The sequence below is a fragment of the Scleropages formosus genome, chromosome 23 (genome assembly GCF_900964775.1).
Source record: "Scleropages formosus chromosome 23, fSclFor1.1, whole genome shotgun sequence".
NCBI classification, from domain to species: domain Eukaryota; kingdom Metazoa; phylum Chordata; class Actinopteri; order Osteoglossiformes; family Osteoglossidae; genus Scleropages; species Scleropages formosus.
Genome location: NC_041828.1, coordinates 21,646,249 through 21,669,827, shown reverse-complemented (window position 1 = coordinate 21,669,827; position 23,579 = coordinate 21,646,249). Strand labels below are relative to the sequence as shown.

The window sequence follows — 23,579 nt, the reverse complement described above, 5'->3', positions numbered from 1 at the left end:
CTGTGCACCAGGACAGCCAGGCATAAGAAAAGTTTCTTTCCTCAGGCCATCTACCTCATGAACACCTAAATCTCTCCCCTAGAGAGTAAACCGTGCAATACATAATGCTATTTATATTTATAACTATTTATCACATTTCTCTTACACTCCCTTGCATTTGTATCTAGCGACTATTTTTGTACTATTTTGTATATTGGGTGCTTTATATTTTTAAATATTTTTTATCCCTTGCTCACATACTCTATCTTCTCATCTGTGTCTTGTCACTGTCATTCTGTCTGTGCTGTGGTAGTTCCTGTCACCAAGACAAATTCCTTGTATGTGCGAACATACTTGGCAATAAAGCTCGTTCTGATTCTGATTCTGATTCTAATGTGAACACACAATAAACTTGAGGATTTTGAACGAAACACGTTGCTTGTTCTTGTGTCCTAATCCTCCCAGTGATCACTGGTCTCTGGTGTCCGGACGGCTCTGAGGTGGCAGAAGGCTGAGATAGAAATTAAGATAATTTCTAATCTAACAGTAGTGTTATCAGCCCACACACCTTATTCACCGAGGTGACTTACACTGCTAAATACAGTATGTACAATAGGTCACTCAAACATACATCAGTGGAACACACTCTCTCTGTCATTCACACACTAGGGGTGACTTAGAGTCACCAATCCACCTGAACAGCATGCCTTTGAACTGTGGGTGGACACCAGAGTACCTGGAGGAAACTGATGCAGACATGAGGAGCACATTCAAACAGCACACATACTCAACTTTTTGGTCAGATTGGGAGACCTTACACCCTTTGTGGGACTCTGAGGGGTTTGTCCTGCAAAGACAGTCATGATAATCATATCTTTTAAAACTTTTAGCCGAGTCTACATCCACAAAGCTGCTGGTCCGGATGGAATTTCAGGACAGGTTGTAAAATCATGCAGTGAGCAACTGGCTACTGTCTTCACAGACGTATTTAACAGCTCCTTAAAAAGCTCAACTGCACCCACCTGTTTCAAAAACGCCACCATTATCCCCATTCCTAAGAAAAACAAAGTGAGCTGCCTTAATGACTATCACCCAGTGGCACTGACCCCCATTGCAATGAAATGCTTTGAAAGGCTGGTGCTGGGATACATGAAGGACACCATCCCAGACACTTTGTACCCGCTGCAGTTTGCTTACTGCCACAACAGATCCACTGAAGACGCAATATCACACACACTTCACACCATTCTGTCTCACCTGGATAATAAAAACTGCTATGCAAGGCTATTATTTGTGGACTATAGCTTGGCATTTATCACTGTCGTCCTGACCAAGCTGATCCACAAACTACTAGGTCTGGGACTGAGTGCCACATTGTGCAGCTGGATCCTGGATTTCCTCACCAACAGACACCAGCATGTGCGGATTGGCAGAAATACCTCCTCCCCACTTACCCTCAACACTGGCACTCCACAGGGAAGTGTCATGAGCCCGGTTCTGTATTCCTTGTTCACACATGACTGTGTGGCCAATCACAGCTTGAACACCATCATAAAGTTTGCTGGCGATATCACCATTGTGGATCGGATCACCAACAACAATGAGATGGCCTACAGAAAGGAGGTGAGGCTCCTGGCAGAGTGGTGCCAGGACAACAACCTGTCTCTCACACACACACATTTTCAGAACCGCTTGTCCCATATGGAGTCGCAGGGAACCAGAGCCTACCCAGTAACACAGGGTGTAGGGCCAGAGGGGGAGGGGACACACCCAGGACGGGACGCCAGTCCCTCGCAAGGCACCCCAAGCAGGACTCAAACCCCAGACCCACTGGAGAGCAGGACCTGGTCCAACCCACTGCGCCACCGCACCCCCGCCTGTCTCTCAATGTCAGTATAATTAAGGAGCTGGTGATTGACTTCAGGAAACAGGATACAACTCTTGCACCCATCTACATAGGAGGGGACACTGGAGAGAGGGTCAAAAGCTTCAAATTCCTAGGGGTCACCCTCATTGCCAAACTCACATGGACTGAGCACACAGCATCAACCATCAAAAAGGCCCATCAATATCTCCACTTCCTTAGGCATCTGAAGAAAGCCAGGATTTCCACTACAGTCCTCACCATTTTCTACAGGTGTGCTGTGGAGTCTATCTTCACAGGGTGTATTACATCCTGGTGTGGCAGCTGCTCCATACAGGACAAGAAAACCCTACAGAAGGTGGTCAAAACAGCTCAGGAAATCATCGGCACACAGCTACCAGCAGTCCAGGACACTTACACCACACGCTGCCTCAGAAAGACGATGCGCATCATGAAAGATCACAGTCACCCCGCATGGGCACTTTTCTCTTTTCTGCCATCTGCAAAGCGGCTCAGGTCTATTGGAACCAACACTGCTAGGTACAGGAACAGCTTTTACCCCACTGCTGTAAGAGTATAGAACAGTCAATGTACCACCTTTTGTAACTAGAGTCGGACTGTTCCCTCCAAGCACATTGGCACATTACACTGTCACTTTAAGCATTCTCAGTTTTAAGTTCTCTGGCTGTCTACTGTTATTTATTGCTATTATTGTTACCGTTATTTATTGCTATGGTTATTACTATGAGGGTGCGGTGGTGCAGTGGGTTGTACCGGGTCCTGCTCTCCAGTGGGTCTGGGTTTCGAATCCCGCTTGGGGTGCCTTGCGACGGACTGGTGTCCCGTCCTGGCTGTGTCCCCTCTCCCTCCAGCCTTACGCCCTGTGTTGCTGGATTAGGCTCCGGTTCTCTGTGACCCCGAATGGGACAAGCGGTTCAGAAAGTGTGTGTGTGTGTGTGTGTGTGTGTGTGTGTGTGTGTGTGTGTGTGTGTGTGTGTGTGTTTTATTGTTTTGTGTAGTATTAGCTATTGTTTTTGTTCATAGTCTGTGGAGAAGCATTTCTGGAAGAAATTCATGATACTTGTACACAATACTTGTACCTATGACAATGAACTTGAAACTTGAAAAAAACTTGACACTTTTACTCCCTCCCCTTTCAGTTTAGAGGAAGTTCATGACAATTTAGTCACTATTTTTTCATCTTTGGCACCAGGCCCTGACAGAGTAACAAATCAGGATTTGGAAGGGGTAGCCGTCAGTCATGAGCCACCTTTTTTAATATATTGTATTCCAGCGCAGTAATCCCAGATGGGGGCCTGCTCTGTGGTGGGTCTAGGGTTCAAGCCCTGCTTGGGGTGCCTTGTGACAGACTGGCATCCCATCCTGGGTTTGTCCCCTCCCCCTCCAGCCTTGTGCCCTGTGTTGCCGGATTAGACTCTGGCTCACCGCGACCCTGCTCAGGACAAGCCGTTGTTGACAGTGTGTGGGTATAATCCCAGATGATGTTAAGCAATGTCAGTTGATCTTGATCCTTAAGTCATCCAACTGTGAGGATCGCTGTCAGCTTGCTCTAGTTTTTGTAGACATTACAAAAGTTTTTAATTCAGTATCTTGCAATTACATTTTGTATGTACTGAAGATGAGGGACAAGGACTGTGAAATCATAGACATAATCATGGACACTTATGTGGGTAGCCACTTTACTTTCCATGTCAAAAATGAGATAACATCATTAGACACCGAGTTAAAGTCTGGATTTAAGCAGGACAATCCAATGTCATCATTGTGATTCTAATTTGCATACTGACCCTCTGTTAACAACATTGGAAGCCGGGGGGATGGGTTTCAGAGTGACTCTGGATCTGTTGGCACCTTGCCATTTGCTGATGATCTAGTTCTGCAAAGCAGTAGTTAGGATGCCATAGACCGCAACATAAAAAAAAACTTGAAAATTCCTTCCTCAGATGGGTCTTACTATTCAGGCAAAGAAATGCCATGGCTCCCTCTTGGCCCCGTCTAAAGACTTTTATACAGTGAACAATTGTCACCTATGGAAGGTCGGGAGTAGAGCTGCACATGCAAAGCCTGGATGACTTAAAACAATACTAGGGTGTAAAAATAAGTCCATGGGTTGGTATATTCAACTCAGAACATCAGATTCATCACCAGGTTCATCAAATTTATCATCAGGTCTGTGAAATAGATCTGGCCCCTTTGAAATCATTGCAGAAGAAATTTTCCATCCCACAGATGATTTACCACGTTGATCATGTGTGTTTAAACATCACGAGAGTGGCAAAAATTGATGGCATTAACAGAGCAGTCAAGACTTAACTCTATCTGCCAGCCATATCCTCTGATAACTGCCTTGGTTATTTATTTTATCACCATTACAAAAATGCATTTTAAATTTACTTAAGTAACAAATTACTAACTCTTTCCTATCTTCTCGTTGAGCGCTACCTCGCTACATAAGACCTGAGAAGGCTGGACAGTGGTGACAGACGAATCCCATGCTGACAGAGGATGATGTCCATCTGCCGTGACGATCGAGACGTTCCATGCCGAGTCGGGAATCCAAGATGCCATTTATATTTACCAACATTATAATTACTTGTTAAACACACACACACACACACACACACACACACACACACACACATTTTCAGAACCGCTCGTCCCATACGGGGTCGCGGGGAACCGGAGCCTGCCCAGCAACACAGGGCGTAAGGCCAGAAGGGGAGGGAACACACCCAGGACGGGACGCCAGTCCGTCACAAGGCACCCCAAGCGGGACTCGAACCTCAGACCCACTGGAGAGCAGGACCTGGTCCAACCCACTCCGCCACCGCGCCCCCCACTTGTTAAACACTGGCTTACAAATTGTTATTTTCTAGAATGCCCAGGAGGGGTGGGCTACCACTGGCCCTTGGACTCCCAGAGGTTTTTTCTCCCTCAACTTTCAGTTGGGAGTTTTTGTTCCTTTCCCCAGTGGCCAGTAGGTATACTTATAGCTCTATAATAAGTTCTTCATTATGGTAGCCATTAGTTGACCGTCTTCTTTGTTTGTATCTGTTTTTCTTGCCTTATGTCTGTGTTAAAGCGCTCTGTGTCACTGCATGAGAAGAGTGCTCTATAAAAAATAAAAAAATTTTAAAAAATAATAATAAAATAACTGCCACGCCCACACCTCCGGGCCAACATGAAACACCTGGGATGCAACGCAGACTGCAGCATAAAAGGCTGCATCGGACAACCAGCTGATGCGGAACCTTGATCTGCCTCCTCGTTAGCGACCTTCTCCAGCCATTTCCTGTTCCCGAACACCTTCCCCGAACCCGTCCCTTGTTCCCCCGATCTACTGCCTCCTTCGGATCATCGACCTCTTGCCCGTACACTGACCTCGCCTTTTGGATCCTCCCTGTTACGACGTTCGCACCTCGAAGACCCTTTGCCCGTCCTCTGACCTCCTCTCTTGGATTTCCCCGAAGACACCACGATTACCGCTCTGCACTTGGGTCCGCCGCTTCCCTCAGACGCGACCATGACAATAACCTACTGTTTTTTTGCAGGAGGTGCAACTCAGAATTCATAAACTGTTGAAGTAGGTCCCACTGTTCCACCTAAGATGGATTCAGCAGGTTGGCAGCTCACACACACGCACAGTTTGGCTTGTTCACCACCAACCCAGGCCAAGGTCCAAAGATTATGGATTTTAGTGGGTGGAGGAGAGAATGACATTGCACATTTCTCCCAACTGCCCATTACAAGGAGGAACCATTTAGTTACAACACACTGGTGTTAAGAAGAGTTTGAGGAGTGGACTCACCTCCCAGTGCAGGGTAAAGTGCTTCCAGAACGACATAGTCTGCAACCGAACTTACAGGGAATTTTTGGAACGGCATTTTATTGCGGCTCTGCAATTGAGAATATCTGTCCATCCAAACAGAGAAGCTTCATATAGAGGCCACAATGAAAAGGCAGGAAAGGAGATTAACTGGACGGAAACACAGTTCTCAAAAGTGGGTACACCAGTATGGATCAGATGTTTGTATCAGAGGATTTTGACCATGGAATGAAAGTCAAACAACACGTGTCCTATGTCTGTGGGGACTGCTGCTCACAGATAGACAGATTAACTCTTGAGATGACTTTGCTTTATGTGTGCCTGGGAATTTAAATGGTCTGTCTGTTTAATACACAGCACTAAGTGCAACACACACTTTCTTCCTCGTGTATCTCTAACGGAATATGGAACATATGCAAAACACTTGACCTGACCTTTTGTTTATGGTGACCCTGAACGTTAGCCCAGTAACATCACCCACACAAACATGGTGCTGAGATGCAGTAAATCATCCACAGTTGTTTAAATGCAGCTCTCCCTTTCAGCTGACTCGGTGATCTAGTTCTGCTGTATTTCTACAACTGCAGCTGAAATTATAAATGAACATATGAGGGCAATGAAGGTAGATGTGACACCACAAATCAGGATGGAGCAAGACAAAGTATCACTGGATGTTTCGCTACCATCCTTATACATACAGTATGGCAGTGGCAGCGATTAACACAGCAGGTAAGGACATCGCCAATATCCTGAATGCCGCCGCTTTGTCCTGCTCCTCACTGCTGCTGTAGTTCCTATAAACAAAGGCACTTACCCAGAATGTGCTTGGTAGGAGCTCCTATAAGGATAAATAGATCAGTCAGTGCACACATAAATGAAATTGTCAGCTGAGCAACAACATTTCAGCACTGATGACCTTTGCTGCAAAGTGACACTGTATACCAAGTCACGAGAAAGCGAATGTAGGTTTTTCCGTGGCCGCCAGGTGGCGCTATTTAGTAGGACCTATTTTTCCTTGTTTTAAATGGTCCCGTTGTGACCATACCTATTTACAGACACACATTGTCTAATATCTTATGAATTTAATATTTATTAACTTTATTTACACAGTATTGTAAGTATTGACATGTATGATGGATAAAATACATGATGCGCTCACAGCTCAGCCAATCTGTAAATCTGTAGCACTGTTCTGGCCCCTGCAGGAAAGGCTGATATTTAAATTTATCGTTTGGAAATCAAAGACACTGCTCTCTTATGACTTCACGAGAATGTTTAAGCCTGTTTTTCATGAGAGTAAACAAAATTATCACACTCGTTTGTTCTCAAATGTCACTGAGTTTATTTTCTCAAAAAAGTGTCACGCCAAGATAAAATGAGGAAGAATAACATATTAGGAAGCTGCCACAATAGTTCAAATTATAATCTGTATCTATAATTTATGTAATTAAATCATATATCACTTGTGTATGAATGGCACAATTATTATCACTAGTACAATGACAATAGGAGGCTTCCAGCTCAAGTGAAGAGTTATTTATTGAAATGTTACCACCAGTCCCCTGGTGTACTAAACTAGCACGTGTCAGCCAGAAAACAGTAAAAAGCATGCCTTCAATTTCTAACAGTCACTTTCAAAATATAACAAATTTAGTGATGATGTCATGTAGTTTCACTCGTACTTTGAATAACATTATCATTATCCTTTTGGGTAGAAGCTATATTGCACACAGTGTTATATTTTTTTTCAGTTCTTCATCCCCATTCCACAGGGTTTTAAGGAAGAATGAATAAATGAGAAAAGATTTTTTGTGCGCAGCAAAACAACATGTTTCGCACCCTCGAACCATCTCAGCATCCCTGGAGAAATGTGCCAGTCCAGCTAATTAGTAAGAGCGATAAGTTAATGCATGGCACCGAAGACATAGCAGATTCATAGCTAGACAGACCGTCTCTGTGGAGAAGGACTGTGATCTCGAGTAATGCCACCGGGCGCTGCACTGCGCTTCATATAAACACTCGCATCACATTCCTCTCATCTGCATTTTGTGGAGAATCTGGACCATGTTGAGAATATCTGCATCCCTCCAGACATTGTTTGTGTTTGCACAAGATTTTACTGCACTTACTGTTATCCTTCAAGACACATAATATGAGAGTCCCGGAGTGCACTAAAAATACACCATGAATAACGACAGTACTGTCTAGAGGAGCTCCAGAACCAGCGTAAAAGTGCTTAAGCGCTGGGCATCATACTATACCGTTACAGTGATGAGTACAAGTGCACTGAGGGCCTCGAAGCATGAAGGACATTTACAGGAATAAAAATGTGTACAGTATGTAGTGCACTTAGTTCCCATGTCAGCAAACTTTAGCAGAAGCCAGAGTTTCATGCACGCAAATGTCAGAACAGCTTATTTACAGCAAGACATAGAGGCACCAGTTTACATCCTCAATGACATCTGCTCTCCTTTATTTTAATAATGTACTGTCCGTCATCACTTTGTTATAATGAAGAGAAAAATGCCCTTTTTCTTGCTTTAACTGTTTAATTGTAACATGGTGTTTTAACTTCTCTTCTGAGAAGTGAACGTCCTGTTTTTCTTCATGGCCTTTTGATACAGAGCAATTCTCCATCTGTGGAAGATGGAGAATGAAGTGAAAGCCAGGCTTGTATGTAAAGGAGCTTTTCTTCTCTTTTCTTCCCAGTTCCTTTCAAGTGGAAGCGGGAAACACGTCACCTGATTCTGGGAGGGATGGAAGGACGGACGGAGGGACAGACAGACTGACAGATCTATCTTTATCAGCAAAGTAAAAGTATCATTGTTTTCTATAGATCACTGTGAAGAATCAGGAAGCTGACACACTTGCTTTTCATATGCAGCCTTGCCACACGTCCAAGAGTGTGAAGAATTTCCAGTGACAGTGTCATTTCTGCCTCTGCATCACTACCCAAACTTCTCAGGCAAACAAGGGCAGCAGTACATGTGGTACATCCTTACAGTACCTCATAGAAAGACTGGCATCCCCACAATAATTGAGCACATATATTTTCTGAAACTGTCACAAGTCAGCGGACGACCGTAGATGCCCCGAGTGTTTCAGGAGGGGTTTCGAGAAGAGACATACACACAGCTGGGCTCCACACTACTGGCTGCAGACGATTCTTTCAAAAAATATTCAACACCCTCCTCCTCTCCTTCATTGGTGTATTTGCCCTCATTTGATAGAGTAAAAATAGCCCTGAACAATAATAATCATCATAACAATAATAATTAATAATGGATGGAACAGTGGTTCAAACCCGGTTCAGTCTGTGTGGAGTCTGCATGTTCTTGCTGTTTATGTGGGTTTTCTCCAGGTGCTCCGGTGTCCTCCCCACTCCAAAGACATGTCTTCCAGGTGAATCGGTAATGCTAAGTGGCCCTTAGCCGCAGCCACTAGTGAGTAAGCGCTGGTCCCAAGCCCAGGTGAACAGCAACAGTTGATGTCAGGACGATTTGATGAGCCCGTCAGATCTGTGCTGCAGCCCTTGGAGGTAAAAAAGGCCGACTTGGGTTCTCCTGGAAAACGTACCATAAAAGCAAACATTAATAGCAGGAGAGGAATGACAGCGAAGGTAGCAACAGCAGCTCATTGCTATATGGCTGTAGTGCAGTGAAGGGAGAGAAAAGTCCATGGAAGAGGCACAGTGTTAGTTTGCTCCCAACCTAGTGGAAGAGTAACTCAGTAACTCTCTCACTCCTCTTTGTTTCTCACTGATTGTCCTCGATCCTCCTCAAAAGGTACAGGAACACCAAGAAAACACAAGTTGTGTCTCTTTACTCCTACACTCTTAATTAACAATTACTTGGGAAAAGTCTCACACAGCCGCTTTTCTTTCTTCTCCTTTGGCTGAAAATAATGTTTTATTTCAATTAAGCAGGGGTCACAAGTATTAACGCAGCAGGGGGCGCGCGCCCGGAGATTTGGACGCGTTCTTTGAGCCGCGCGCTACCAAGCCCCTTCCGCCGCCCCACTCCATCTAGCGCTTCTCACAAAAACGGCTCACCGGGGGGTTCGAGCCTGTTCTGCGTGCCGTGTAGCGATTGCTCGTGATCAGCAGAGTCGCGCGCCACGACTGCCTTGACCTCAACCGCGGAGCCTGTTGCCGCACGAGACGTTCCGGTGGTGCGCGCGCCGGAAGGAGCAGCTTGCCATGCAATCGCTCGGCAGTCGCGCAAATCAAAGACATTCATCAAAACGTCGTTCCGCTGTAGCTGTTCTGGAAAAGAGCTGCGTTGGACCGGTGACACAAGGCATGAAGAGAGAAATGAAGTAAAGTACAGCACTCTCAGTCCTTCGCCAGCAGGTGGCGCCATGGTTAGCGCTATTTCCAAGTTTCCCGTTAAAATGCCCCACCTGCTGGAGCAACCTTGATCAAACGGATACACTGGAAATTACCCTGATAAATGTAGGGCAGCAAGGTGACACAGAGGGTAGCACTGGTGCTGCACAGCACCGCACCTGTGCATTCCAATCCAACTTGGTCAATGTGGAGTTTGCATGTTCTCCACATGTTCATGTGAATTTCTTCCAGGTGCTCAGGTTTCCTTGCACAGTGCAAACGTGTTTCAGGTAAAATGGTCACTAGTTGACCCTGTGTGTACGTGAGATAGAGAAAGAGGACCACCAATTCACCTTAAACTCATATTGGGACTGTGGGAAGAAACCTGAGCACCTGGAAGCAACGCATGTGAACATGGGGAGGACATGCACTCAGCACAGACTGATTCCCAGTTGAACCCAAATGTAAAGCCACGGTGCAGGGACCACCATCTTCATTGGTTGTGCATGAAAGTGTCCGCTGTAAGCGTGGAGCAGGGAGCACTTGGAGCACATCAAACACTATGTGTACTGTATGAGTGCCAGTGTGTGCCTCTTAGCCTTTCTTTGTCTTCTCTCCTGGTGTGATGAGAGAAGGACTTGCACTTTGGAAAGAGGTCTCAGAAAAAAACACTTGTCATGGCTCACTCATCTATACCAGCTAGTGCTGAATCGTAATACAGTATAGTGCATTGGTTTCCATCCCTCTCATCTGTAATTGGGCTCATCTTCTGTGGCTTCCTCACTAATAAGGGCCTTCAAAGATGAGCACATTGTGCTAGAGATCATCTACAGTGCATTTCTCCCCTTCCTTTTGCTATACATCCTTTCTCTATCTGCATTTTTGAGGTTAAAAAAATTATATATACACACACATTATTGTATATATTACACTTTTTACAAGTGCCTATTTTATTTGAATTACCAAAGCACTGCAAGATAAAGTGTTGGGAAAAGTGCCAGTAAATTGAGAAACAGTGTAAGAAGCCAATTCCCAACTGAGGCTTCTTTAAAACCTCATAAGTCCAGAGTGACCAGTGGGCAGAGCACGTGTCTTTTGAGTGTGGGAGAAACTCCAAACTCACACACACACAGAGCAAGAGCCGGACTCGAACCCACGTCCAAACCAGCAGTTCACGGGGATTTAGTGAAACCTACTGCCCCATGATGATGTGGCCAAATAAAAGAGTTCGACAGCTTGTTTGCTCTTGTTCTCTGGAGAGGAAGAGACGCGCCTGCTAAAAGAACACAAGTAAACGTGACTAAAATGCAGCTGTAAGAACAGTGTTGGAATGACCAGATGTGGGCTGTTGTGCAGATGGGAAGAAGCCGCTGCTGTTCGTGAATACAAGCCTAGTGATTCCTCCGTCTCGGAAGGAGCGATCACTGAACACGCACGTGCCGAAGGCGCGTCCCAGCGGCGCGTTGCGCTCTGTCGCTGGGAAGCCAGGTAACAGACGTGCTTCGGACCTCAAAGCTCAGTTGACACGTCTCATGGAGGCGTTCCTCCCCCCCCTCCCTTCTTTCTCTCTCTTTTTTTCCGTTTTTCCGCTGACAGCCATCTGCGGGGAGCGCTCTCTAATGAGCAGCTTGCGCGGCGGGCCCCGTCTCCGCGAACCCGTCCCGTGGGTCCCCAAGCAGCTGCTCAGCGCGCGAGCGCTTAAGATGGTTCCTGCCATGTTTGCAAACGCGGAAACGCGCGTGCGGCGCAAGCGAACGGCTCACGAAGACGACTTGTGTGCCTCTCTCTCTCTGCTTGCGCGCACATGTGCGTAGGGAGTGCGTGGAGATGTTCGAACGACGCGCTTAGTAGGACAGCAGGAGAGGAATGTGTTAAAAACCCAGTGTGCTAAATAATTAAGTAAACTTTCTGAGAGAGCAAGACAGAGAGAGCACACACCCGGATTACACCCGTGAGTCTCCGTGGAGCACAGCTGTCATTTTCGCCTCCAGTATGAAACACTAGAGCGCAATATGAATAAATTATCTCCACTGGAGAAATACTTTTACACTGTCTCAATAAGCCTGCTTTATCTCATCTTCCAGTAACACGGTTATGATCTCTCAAGTCGGAAAGATATTCGTGAAATGAGAACATGAATAGAGGTGCGTGGCTCATAATTATTAATTTCATAAGGGCGAAGATGTGACGATGTGCGGCTCCGGGGGGCGCTCTTTGGCACTTCGCCGCCTCTCGATCTAATCGGCGCGTGAAAAGAGCGACGAGTCCCGGCGATATCTGCGCGCAGCAGGCGGCGGCCCATTAAAGGCCCAATTCGGGCAATTTATTAACACTTATCTGCGCTGCAAGCGCCGCGCCTCCCTATTTGCCGTATTGGTGAAGTGGGCCGAGCGAAGGCGCTCCCGTTACTCCGATAGCGCGTGATTAATAACGGACCGGAGCCACTGCAATCGGACATTCAATTAAAACACGCTTCTAATTTTCTTTCAAGATCTCCGGTTAAAATTCAATTAAAGTGCGATTTCCATGGCTTTTAGCACATGAGTGATACACAAATGTTGTAAATATTGAGCCATCTGTTTTTAGCTCGTGAATGAAGCTTTCCAGCTAGGGAGACAAGAGAATTGAAGTGCTTGTGCTTCGAACCCTCAGCCTTCACCTCCTCCTCCTCATCATCATCATCATCATCTCCCAGGAGCTTCTTTGCTGAAATCAGGATTTCTTCCAGCTTATCCAACTAGGTTTCTAGAAACCACCATGCAGTGTTTTGTGAAAGCTGTGTGTAAAGCTATACTTTATAGGTCTATGGCTGGGTGTCACATCCCACGGGGTCACTGCCCCTCCTGGTCAGAGGCGGCGCCACTCAGTGCCGCTAGCTAACGCTCACCTATCACCTCACAGTCTCGTAGGACATGGAGGTATAAAAGGAGCCAGCGGAGCAGAACTAGTCGCGGATTCTTAATCAGCAGTTCTCTTGTGCTTCGTTGGCGATTGGTAGTCTCTTGTTCCCTCAGTTTGTTTTCTAGGTGTGCATGTTCCAGTCCCGAGTGCCCGTCCCGTCAGTTCCTGCCTCTTGTTCTTCAGTCCTGGTCCATCGTTCCTGTCCGGTATTTCGTCACGTCTCAGGGTTGCGGTCAGACTCACAGATTAGCGTTTCACTGTTCACCGTAGTTCCAACACCGTGTGTGTTTCCTGGTCTCGTGTTTCTTGTTTCACTTCCACCGAGTGTCTTACAATACTCACCGTACACGTCTAACCTCACACTGCACGTGAAGTCATTATATATTTCGTCTGTGTTTGGACGTAATAGCAACGCGCGTCCGTGTCGGACTCCCGTCCGGACGCTACACTGGGATTGAAATGTCCCAAACCTCCAGCAGTCTGAGGAAAGAATAAAAATAATTATGCCCTTTGGATAATTAGCATTTTCTAAAAAAAAAAAAAACACACTTCTATCTGGAATGTTCCCATGTTACTATCTCTGTTGTGAAAATGTGCTCAGTTACTTTGAGTAGCATTGTGCTCAGGGGGCCTCACAGGGGTCTTCTAAGCATGTTACGAGTCAGTCAGTGTGCAGTGGAGCTTAAACAGCAGCATGTGGCTTCACCACGCCTTTTCCCAAGTGTCTACTTTGCAGCCACATAAGAACTCTGAAGAGATTCCCGTGTTTACTGTGACAACATGTACTCAGGTCACATTAGAGACACAGCACGTTCATGTTGTACAACTTTGCATCAGGTGGTACCTTGGACATAGGTCATGTTCAGGTTAACAGACCTACAATAAAGGTCACCCAGACCAAGTCTCAGGATGGGTTTGGAAGTTTTTCATCCATGAGGGACCTGCTGAATGGCTTTAGTAAATATGCGTAAAATGATAAGCTGTGTAAGTGACTTTGGATAAGTAAAGAGGGTGTGCATGACCATCTGACCTGACATTTATACAGCTGGTAGAGTCCGCAATTAGGGCTTACAACAGGCTTTGTGTCAGCCATGAGAGCTGACTCAGATCCTCAGACATCTGAGCTGAGAGTATCTACTGACATAAAGGGCATCGCTGTTTAAAAACAGCACTGAGCAGAAATGGCAGGTACCACAGACCCCTAGGAGTTTAATCTGAAAACTACAACGAGAGGTCACTACATTAAGATATGTTTAGAAAAGGCTTCAGACAATACAGTACAGCCTAGACAGGGCCCCCATCTGCTGTATTGTATTGTCTAATACATCTGTGTACAGTGCTGTGAAAAGTTTTGCCCCTTTTCAGTTTTGTCTAGTTTTTCAGGTTCTGACCTTAAATTTGATCATATTCTTTTCATTTTTAGCAAACTAATGGAGCCTGAAAAAGAAAAATGATTCAAGTGTTATTTTATGTAATTTCCTTGGTGGGAAGAAAATGAAATGTGCATTATACAAAGAGTGAAAAAGTTATTCCCCCCTCTCAACTTAATGAAGGTAGTATTGAGAGTGAACTGTCAGCCCTGTTAAATACAGTCACCCCTGATTTGGACAAGCTCTGTCCAAAATATTTGTAAACTACTTAAACCTTAAACCAGCAAAAGCCAAGTTGGCAAAATAGAAATTTATACAGGCCCATCGTGCCACCTAAAGGAAATTTCAGAAGACCTCTGGAGGAAAGGTGCTGAAGCCTTTCCATCTAAACAGCATCACACAGCCAGTTCTAAGGTTCTGAACCTCAGTTGAACCACAGTCAGAACCGTATTCATCAAAATCAGACAAAGAAAGTTTGGAACAGTGGTGGAGTGGCCGAATCTCTAAATGAACAAGATGTAAAATAATTCATGAGCTCAAGAGCATGCAAGGAAGTGCAGGCCTCTCTTGCTTCAGCTCATGTCAGTGTCCGTGATTACATAATAAGAAAAACCCTGTGCAGAAATGGGATACATGGGGAGTAGCGCAGCGGATACTATCGTTCAGTGAAGAGAATGAAAAGGCTCATGTGCAGTTCATCAAGGAGTAAAACATGGGCCCCATTGGGGGGGATTCAATCCTGAAATTTTTGGGGCCTAAGAGAGCAGTCCTAGATACTATGCTGACAGCTGCCGCTACACACCAAGAAAATACTAGGCACGTACACACGCACATCTTGCTGAGCTGCTGTGCTGTCATACTGTATATAATGGGAGTAAAATTGTTCATGTATTGGAGGCCAAAAATACAGTATAGGCAATAGCAATAACATAAAAATATAGGCAATATGGATAAAAATAAAGGCATAACCACTCACGAGTAACGCACAGACTTGATTCGTTACTGGGGGACACATCCTCCATTGTTATACTAACAACTCATGGAGATTTTTATTTCTTCAGATATTTGCCACATTTAAAGAGTAGAGGCATTTTGTTTGCTTTTTTATTTAGAAAAACCATGGGTATATAGAAATGAGGTCATTTTAAATTAGAAACATGGCACATTATGCCTTATGTTCCACTGCAAAGCCTTGGTTAAGATCCAAAATGAGAAAGAAGGAACATCCTACATTCTGGAAACGTTCCAGTTTTAAAGCTAGTGCATTTGAACCCTACAGAAAAATCAAAATCAAGATTTATACTGTGCCTTGGAGAAATTGTTTACATTTCAGGAAGGATTTTTTTTTAAACACATTTAATATAAATATAGAAAACCCTTTTATGGTTACTGATTTATCTTGATTTTCTTTTGTGACAAAAATATGCATTTCAGAATGATATATTCAGTTTAGTTTAATTTACATGTTTTATATACACAGGTCATCTGAAACCACTTGTCCCATACAGGGTCATGTGGAGCCAGAGCTCAACCCGGCAATACAGGGCGCAAGGCTGGAGGGGGCACACCCAGGACGGGACGCCAGTCTATCACAAGGCACTCTGAGTGGGACGTGAACCATATATGTATATTTCTTATAAATCACATTCCAGAAAAATCAGTACAACTTTAACTAAAATGAAATATACTTCAGAACTCTGCTCATTTCCAGCCAATGCTGTTATGGACTCAGAGCTCACAGATTTATACTCACGGCTGTGTGATGTAAATATGAAGGACAGATTCGACATCATCATTTAGACAGTAGCCTGCATTATTACTGATTATGTTTATGGGGCGTGGTGGAATTATGTCAGATTACCGAAGCATGCATTTGTGATGGCTGCATAGGTCGTGAACTGCTGCAACCATGTTGTGAACTCCCAAAGTGTCTCATCTGCTCATAGTTTCCTAGAATGTGTTCTTTGTCTCCTTTTGAGCTTCAGCACTATGGGGGGGTGCAGTAGTGAAGCAGGTTTGGATGGGTTCTGCTCTTTGGCGAGTCTAGGGTTCAAGTCCTGCGTGAGGTACATTGCGATGGAGTGGCATTCCATCCTGGGCGTGTCCTTCCCCATGCACTGTGTTGCTGGGTTAGGCTCCAGTTTGCCGCAACCCCGCTCGGGACAAGTGCTTTTAGAGAGTGTGTGCACGATGAGGGACTAGTCATATTTCAGCAAATGATCCCTATTGTTGACTTATGAAGATGCTTGTAATAACTGTTTTTTGATGCCTTTGCACCTTGTGTTCTTTGAACATTTTCTTAAGTTGCTTTTAAGGGAGGTTGTGATGCTGATTTTTGCTTTTGTGTTGTTGCAGTGGAATTCCAGCATGTTCACTTTCTGCATGCCTGCTCTCAAGTCTGGGGCTCTGGGGTTCCACTCAGAAGCCCTGCTGAGAATTGAACTGTTAGTAGTTGGATGGTTCAGGTTTGCATGTTCAAGAAGACATAAGGCTGTCTTGATCATTGGGAAAATACAGTACTTGTGTCAATAAATGTTTATGCATACACATGTTGTTTGTGGGGTTGCACTTCATATTAATTCAATTCAATTTATTTATATAGATTGCTCTTCTCACGCAGTGACACAGAACACTTTAACACAGGCATAAGGCAAGAAAAACAAATACATCAGATAAAGAATCAAAGAAGACAGTGGACTACAGACTATCATAATATAATGCTTTTATAGAGCTATAAGTACGTCCACTGGCCATGGAGGAAAGGAACAAAAACTCCCAGCTGAAAACTGAGGGAGAAAAAAACCTCTGGGGTCGAAGGACCAGTGGCTGCCCACCCCTCCTGGGCATTCTAGATTAAGTAACAATTCTAAGCCAGTTTACAATTAATAATGATATTGTTGCTGTATGGCATCTTGAATCCCCAGCTCAGCGTGGTACATCTCATCCATCATGGCAGTTGGTCATCATCTTCAGTCAGCATGGGATGCGTCTGTGACCACTGACCAGCCTCCTCAAGTATTATGTAGGGAGACAATGCTCAATAACAAGAAATAGTTAGTAATTTGTAAGTTAAACAAGCCAATTTAATATGCATTGGTATAAAGGTGGTAAAAACAAACACAGGCAAGTGGAATTACATTTCGAGGTGGAATGCCTGAGCAAACATACAAGTCTTTAGTCTGGATTTGAAGAGAGAGACAGACGGGGCATTTCTGGCAGTAACTGCTAGAGTATTCCACAGTTTAGGTGCTTTATAACTAAAGGCGCGACCTCCTACTGAGGTCTTATTGATCACAGGTGCTTTAAGGTAACCTGCATCTAATGAACGAAGATATCAACCTGGGATATAAGAATCAATAATCTCATGAAGGTAAGCCGGAGCAATGCCATGTACTGCTTTATTTGAGTGGATGCCAGTCTGTCACAAGGCACCCCAAACAGGACTTGAACCCCAGACCCACCAGAAAGCAGGACCTGGCCAAGCCCACTGTATCACCAGTACGTCCAGCCTGCTTGAAATAAAAGCATGAACCAATTTCTCAGCACAATGTATTACATGTGCAGTACTTTATGTCAGGAAGGTTTTATATTGCATGTTTAGTTTGAGATATTGGGGGTGCGGTGGCGCAGTGGGTTGGACCGCAGTCCTGCTCTCCGGTGGGTCTGGGGTTCCAGTCCCGCTTGGGGTGCCTTGTGGCGGACTGGCGTCCCGTCCTGGGTGTGTCCCCTTCCCCCTCCGGCCTTCCGCCCTGTGTTGCCGGGTAGGCTCCGGTTCCCCGTGACCCCGTAAGGGACAAGCGGTTCTGAAAATGTGTGTGTGTGTGTTTAGTTTGAGATATTGGGGGTGCGGTGGCGCAGTGGGTTGGACCGCAGTCCTGCTCTCCGGTGGGTCTGGGGTTCCAGTCCTGCTTGGGGTGCCTTGTGGCGGACTGGCATCCCGTCCTGGGTGTGTCCCCTTCCCCCTCCGGCCTTCCGCCCTGTGTTGCCGGGTAGGCTCCGGTTCCCCGTGACCCCGTAAGGGACAAGCGGTTCTGAAAATGTGTGTGTGTGTGTGTGTGTGTGTGTGTGTGTGTGTGTGTGTGTGTGTGTGTGTGTGTGTGTGTGTTTAGTTTGATCTTGCGGAGCTTTCGGCTTTTTCTTCCTGCGAACTCTCTTGCATGCACCAGTACTGGGGATGATCAGCCTTAATGGGCAAGAAAGGTTGCAGTATTATTCTTTCTGGGTAATGGAGGCTCTACATGTACGCTGCCTGGCTGTACTCTCATGCTATCCCATGCTAAAATAAAGTGTGTTTGAGCAAATATTGTCATGTCTTCCTTTTAATTACTCAATTGTTGCAATACATCTGTAGGTTTAACTTATGTGACAAGCTGGACAAGCACAGGCAGATGTGTATTATGTAGTATTATGGAGCAATTAATGAAAGGAATGGACTTTTTACAGTATTAAAATAACTAATTTTAACTCTTGAAATATTTCTGTTAATTTTAAAGACAACTGCTTAAAAGTGGCATCATAATTGGAGCAGCTGCCTTTGGCTATGAAGGTTGCTGGTTCAATCCTTGCCTCCTCCTGTAATGCCCTTGAGCAAGGTGCTTGCCCTGCCATTGTTCCAGTATCTTTGCCCAGCTGTGTGCCTGCTTAAATAGTTATGGCCCTGTGATAGACTGGTGTCTTGTCCAGGGTGTGCCTCACCCCTTCAGCCTTGTGCCTGATAGGCTCCAGCTCCCTGTGCCCCAGCTTGGGACAGGCAGTTATTGAAATTGGTTGGTTCCTCAAAAGTAGTTAGCAAAATGGATGGGGATTTAGGATTTTCACATGGATAGAAGAATGTTTTAAAACAATGTCATGTATTATATGTGAATTTCAATTTTTTTATGTATGGTACAATCCTGATTGGATAAGGTGCAAAAAATATAGTGCAGGTAGACTTACTGTACAGTACCAGTAATATTTACAATTTTATAGAAGCTCTAACAGCTATTTGTTTCCTGGCAACACAGAACATGAAGGCCCCCTTCAAACATCTACACAGAGAAAACAAAAACAAGTACTGCTGCTTTTTATTTTCAAGCTTATAGTTGATCCCCGAAGAATTCCTATGAGTAGCAAGCCCTCGATCAGTGAGTAAACACCGTCCACCTAGCAATTATTACAAATTAACAGACATTTTCAAAAGTGCTCTTGCTCGTAAAATGGCTGCTTTGTAGTTCAAAAATCCTACTTTAGCCCAAGGGTGGGCGGTTTCCCAGCAAATTGCCTAAATCCTGTAATATGTGCTGCAATCTTCTGGCGCAGATGCACAGTAATGCTTTAAAAACAATTTAGCAACTGTCATTGCTGTAATTACGGTAACTAATTACCATCCTCAGCAAACAAATAGCTTTACATAATACGAAGGCTCAATCAATTTTGAAGAAATGCAAAAAAGCAAAAAAAGGCATTTTGGCAAACCTGAAAGGGGACACAGGAGAACGGTCTACTTTGTCTGGTTCCCATGTGAATCCTACAGAAATATAATATTGTAAATATTTGCATTCACTGTCTTATCACAGCATTTGCATTTGGCTCTTATCTCACTCCACGCCAGGCTGTGCCAGATAAAGGGTTCACTTCTATCCCCTCATTTCCACCATGTCATGTCACAGGCTCACATCATTTTCTGGCAACATTATTTTTTTTTCACACTTGAGCAAAACTAACATTTTTTGTTAGTGAAGGGCCAAGAAACTTGGTTGTGTGTGTCAAGACTGAAAAGTATGCCAGGATATGATCCTATAAAACATGATGTTGTATTTGCACCCATCAGTCATTCTGAAGACCAATGCAACAAATGCTGAAGTATGAAGGAACTGAAGTGGATGCTAATGATGTGGAGTCTAAAGTAAGTCGGTTCATCTGCAAACATGGTCCGGTCAGTAATTGTATGGTACTGCAGACCACAGCCAGGATGTAGGTGACCATGCCCGTTTCTCTTTGCGGTTTTCTGGGGTCTCTAACTGAAGTTGTTTTCTCATTGATGGACCTGGTGTCCTGCCTGAGCACCTGAACATGTTGAGTACTCCACAACAGAGAACACCTCTGACCATGCCTCACCTCCGGGGGGGGCTACAGCCTCATCTGTTGGCCACAGGACCAGGACCTCTTCCCATAAGCTTAGGTGCTTCCTGTGGGTCAGAAGGGAGACATGTGGGTTAACTGTTCATGTCTGAGACCATTAGGCCAAAAAGAGGAAAGGTTATTAGACGCTGAGTTGACGGCTGTCATGAGTGACTGCACTGCAAGCCATGCCTGTAACAAGACTTCTTACCCTTGTCTTCTTGGTCCTGCCTTGGCTTTCACATGACAGGCTTCCCGAATGGTTCAGTTGGCCAAGGTGGTCTTTCCAGCTGCATGCAGAGGGTTATAGTTGATATGATTTCAGCCCAGTCTCGTTCAGTTCAATTCAGTTCAATGCATTTTTACAGAGAGCTCTTGTCACACAGTGACACCGAGCCCTGAACAAAGGATCAAAAGCATAATACAAATTAAAGGTTGAGTACATATTAAATTGCTGCAATATAAATTTAAGTATTAAAGCTGTAAGTAAGCCAACTGGCCATGGAGGAAAGGAACAACAAAAACTCAGTCTAAAGGCAAAGAAGAAAAAACCTCTGGGGGTCAAAATGCCTATGGCTGCCCAACCCTTCCAGGTATTCTTGGTTAAAGAAAAAGGATTTAAAGTCAATTTACAGCTACCAGCTATGGCATCCATTGAACGACAATATCGTCCTGGGATATAAGAATCAATAATTTCACAAAGGTAAGTTGTAGCAATGCCATTTACTGCCTTATAGGTCAGAAGTAGGACTTTATAATCTATTCTAAACTGAACTGGAAACCAAGGCTGACTCATTGACTCGTGAAGTCATCAGGTAATGATGTTGTTAACTTATGGAGTCCCCCATTGTTCTATCCAAGATGGAAGAGAGGAAAGACATTTCAAAGTGTAGGACTGCTTGTTGTCTTCTGCACAAATATCGTCTCCTGAACTATCAGGTGCCCATGAACTCCTGGATGGTGGCACTGAGGGTTTGCATCTGGCACACATGATGCTCTACAGTCTGCAGTGTGAAAAGAGGACTGGCAGAGGTTTGCAGAGCACATGTCAGCGGTCCTCTCCATCCTGCTTGGTGTGACTTCATTTTGGATGGCCAAGTCTAATACCTCCCAGGAAAACTCATGCTGTTTAAGAATACACTAGACATTTAAGCAGATTTTGAATAGAATGACACTATATAAGGAATAGAGTTTCTCTTATTCTGGTAGGGCTCTTCATGGAAACAAAGTTGTTTGGGAAACCAAAACTGAAGAGGAGGACTGACAGGTGAACTCAGCTGAAAGCTTGTTATTTACACTTATATATTGTTAATGAAACCTGTGAAATATTCTTTATTGTAATTGTGTTATTTTTCTTTTCTTTATCTCCATCATCCTTTAGGTCTTTGCATTTCATGGTAATGTAGGCTCACTCCCACATGCAGACAAATAAAACTGGACTTCTCAAAGTGGGACATATGTTCCAACAGAAGCCAGGGGCTCAGGGTTCCACTGATGCAGTTGGATGTATTTTTGTACTCAAGTGCTCTCTGCCATGCAAGAAACAACACCACCCTTTATCGTTTTCAGAAGTATCTCAGCCTGTCAGATGTTCTGCTCTGCTCTGTCTTCATCACCCGCTGTTCTGTCCCCGGTCTGGCATCCAGTGCAACTATCAGTTCCATCTCATCCATCTCTTCCAAGTATCACATTCTTTTTTTGCAGGGTAGGAATTTGAAAATTATCCATACCCAAATAGCCTCAGTGCTTTTGTACAGAGGCATCCATATGTTGATTGATATGGTTTGGAGCAAAATGTTTACAGCTGCAAAGGGGACTTACACAAATAACAAAAATCATGTGTGTCAAACAAAATATCCTATTCAAAATCAATTTTATGAGTCTATTCCAGTGTACATTTTACATACTTTATATTTCAGAGCGATTCTATGTCTATTCAAAGTGATATAAAATACCATTGGGTCAGGAGAAAAAGCTTTGATGGATTTAATACAAACATCTGAAGACAATTAGTGTCATGGGCACATTAGAGATTATACTGTTTTCTCAGTTACTGCTTGATGTAATAACTAAGTTCTATAATTTAGCAATCATTACTCTAAACGCCTGCATAAGATATTGTGGCGCGCAGCACTCTGGGTTTGGTTGGGATGAATAAGGACCCACAAATAGTGTTTGTAATAAACATTTTATTAGAACACCGGCACACAGGAAAATAATGTTCTCGATCTGAGGACACCTTTTCCTCAAGGACTTGTGCCGCAAACCAGCCTTCCCAGCCTACTTAGCGCCTCCAGGCTTTTTTGTTTTCCCCATACATCGCCAAACACAGCCACTCCATTATATTCCCCGGAATTCCCCCCAGTGGTTGGACACCTTAGTTACAATTTACCCAGAACCCAACTATTTATAATAAACCTGTTTCTGACCCAAACTTTCGGTAATGCGAGTAATTACATTGCTCCCCGCAGCTGACTGGCTTTCGTGGGACTGTCGGGTCGACTGTCCATAGCCGCCACACACTGTCACAGCTCCGCCATCGGTGGCGAGCATCCCTCCCATTGCTCAGTCACCTTTTGGCAGAAGACCCGGGCAAGCCGACCTCCTTGTTGCTCACACCTCTGCTGCCTCGCCACACGCTGAGTCCGTCGCAACATTCGTGAAACCGGCAGCCTCTGATTGTGCAGCACTCCTGTTTTTGCGGCGCTATAACTCACTCTGCTACATTGCCCCTTTTTCGGAAAGCTCGTTGCGACTTCAGCCAGGCAGGGTGCTTTCTCCATAAAAGGGGCGATATCTTCATACGTGAACGAATTCGCGTTCGAAGACTTGCTAACCTCAGCTACGTAGTCCTGCCTGTCTGTCGTCAAGATGTGCTGTTCTGTGTCATCCAGCACATTTTCCGACCTCTTCAAGAACGCATCGCTCTCCACGGGGCAACTTTCCCCAGCACCTGCGCTTGGTGGCAGTTCGTTGCCTCCATCTGCTGCTTTTTCCCTGTCACAGGGAGACCACACTCAATCTGCTCGCCCCTCTATAGCGACACCTCTCAGCTCTTCTCTGCCATCTTTGCCACAGTGTGTGCTTCCCTGGGGTCCCGCAGGACACCCGTGTTCCGCAACAGCTCCTCCACCTTGACCTCCACCATCGCAGCCTCTTCTTCCACTGGCCTTTCACCCCACTGGCTTCTCT

At 44.9% G+C, this 23,579-nt stretch overlaps 1 long non-coding RNA gene across 1 annotated transcript; it reads right to left on the bottom strand.

Annotated features, from left to right (window-relative positions):
* Positions 1 to 20,142: 20,142 nt before the first annotated feature.
* LOC108927858 (uncharacterized) lies at positions 20,143 to 23,313 on the bottom strand. The gene is made up of 3 exons (XR_001965630.1): positions 22,961 to 23,313; positions 20,599 to 20,677; positions 20,143 to 20,455 (listed from the first exon to the last, which is right to left on the bottom strand). It is a non-coding gene; the product is annotated as an uncharacterized LOC108927858 (long non-coding RNA).
* Between the last annotated feature and the right edge of the window lie 266 nt (positions 23,314 to 23,579).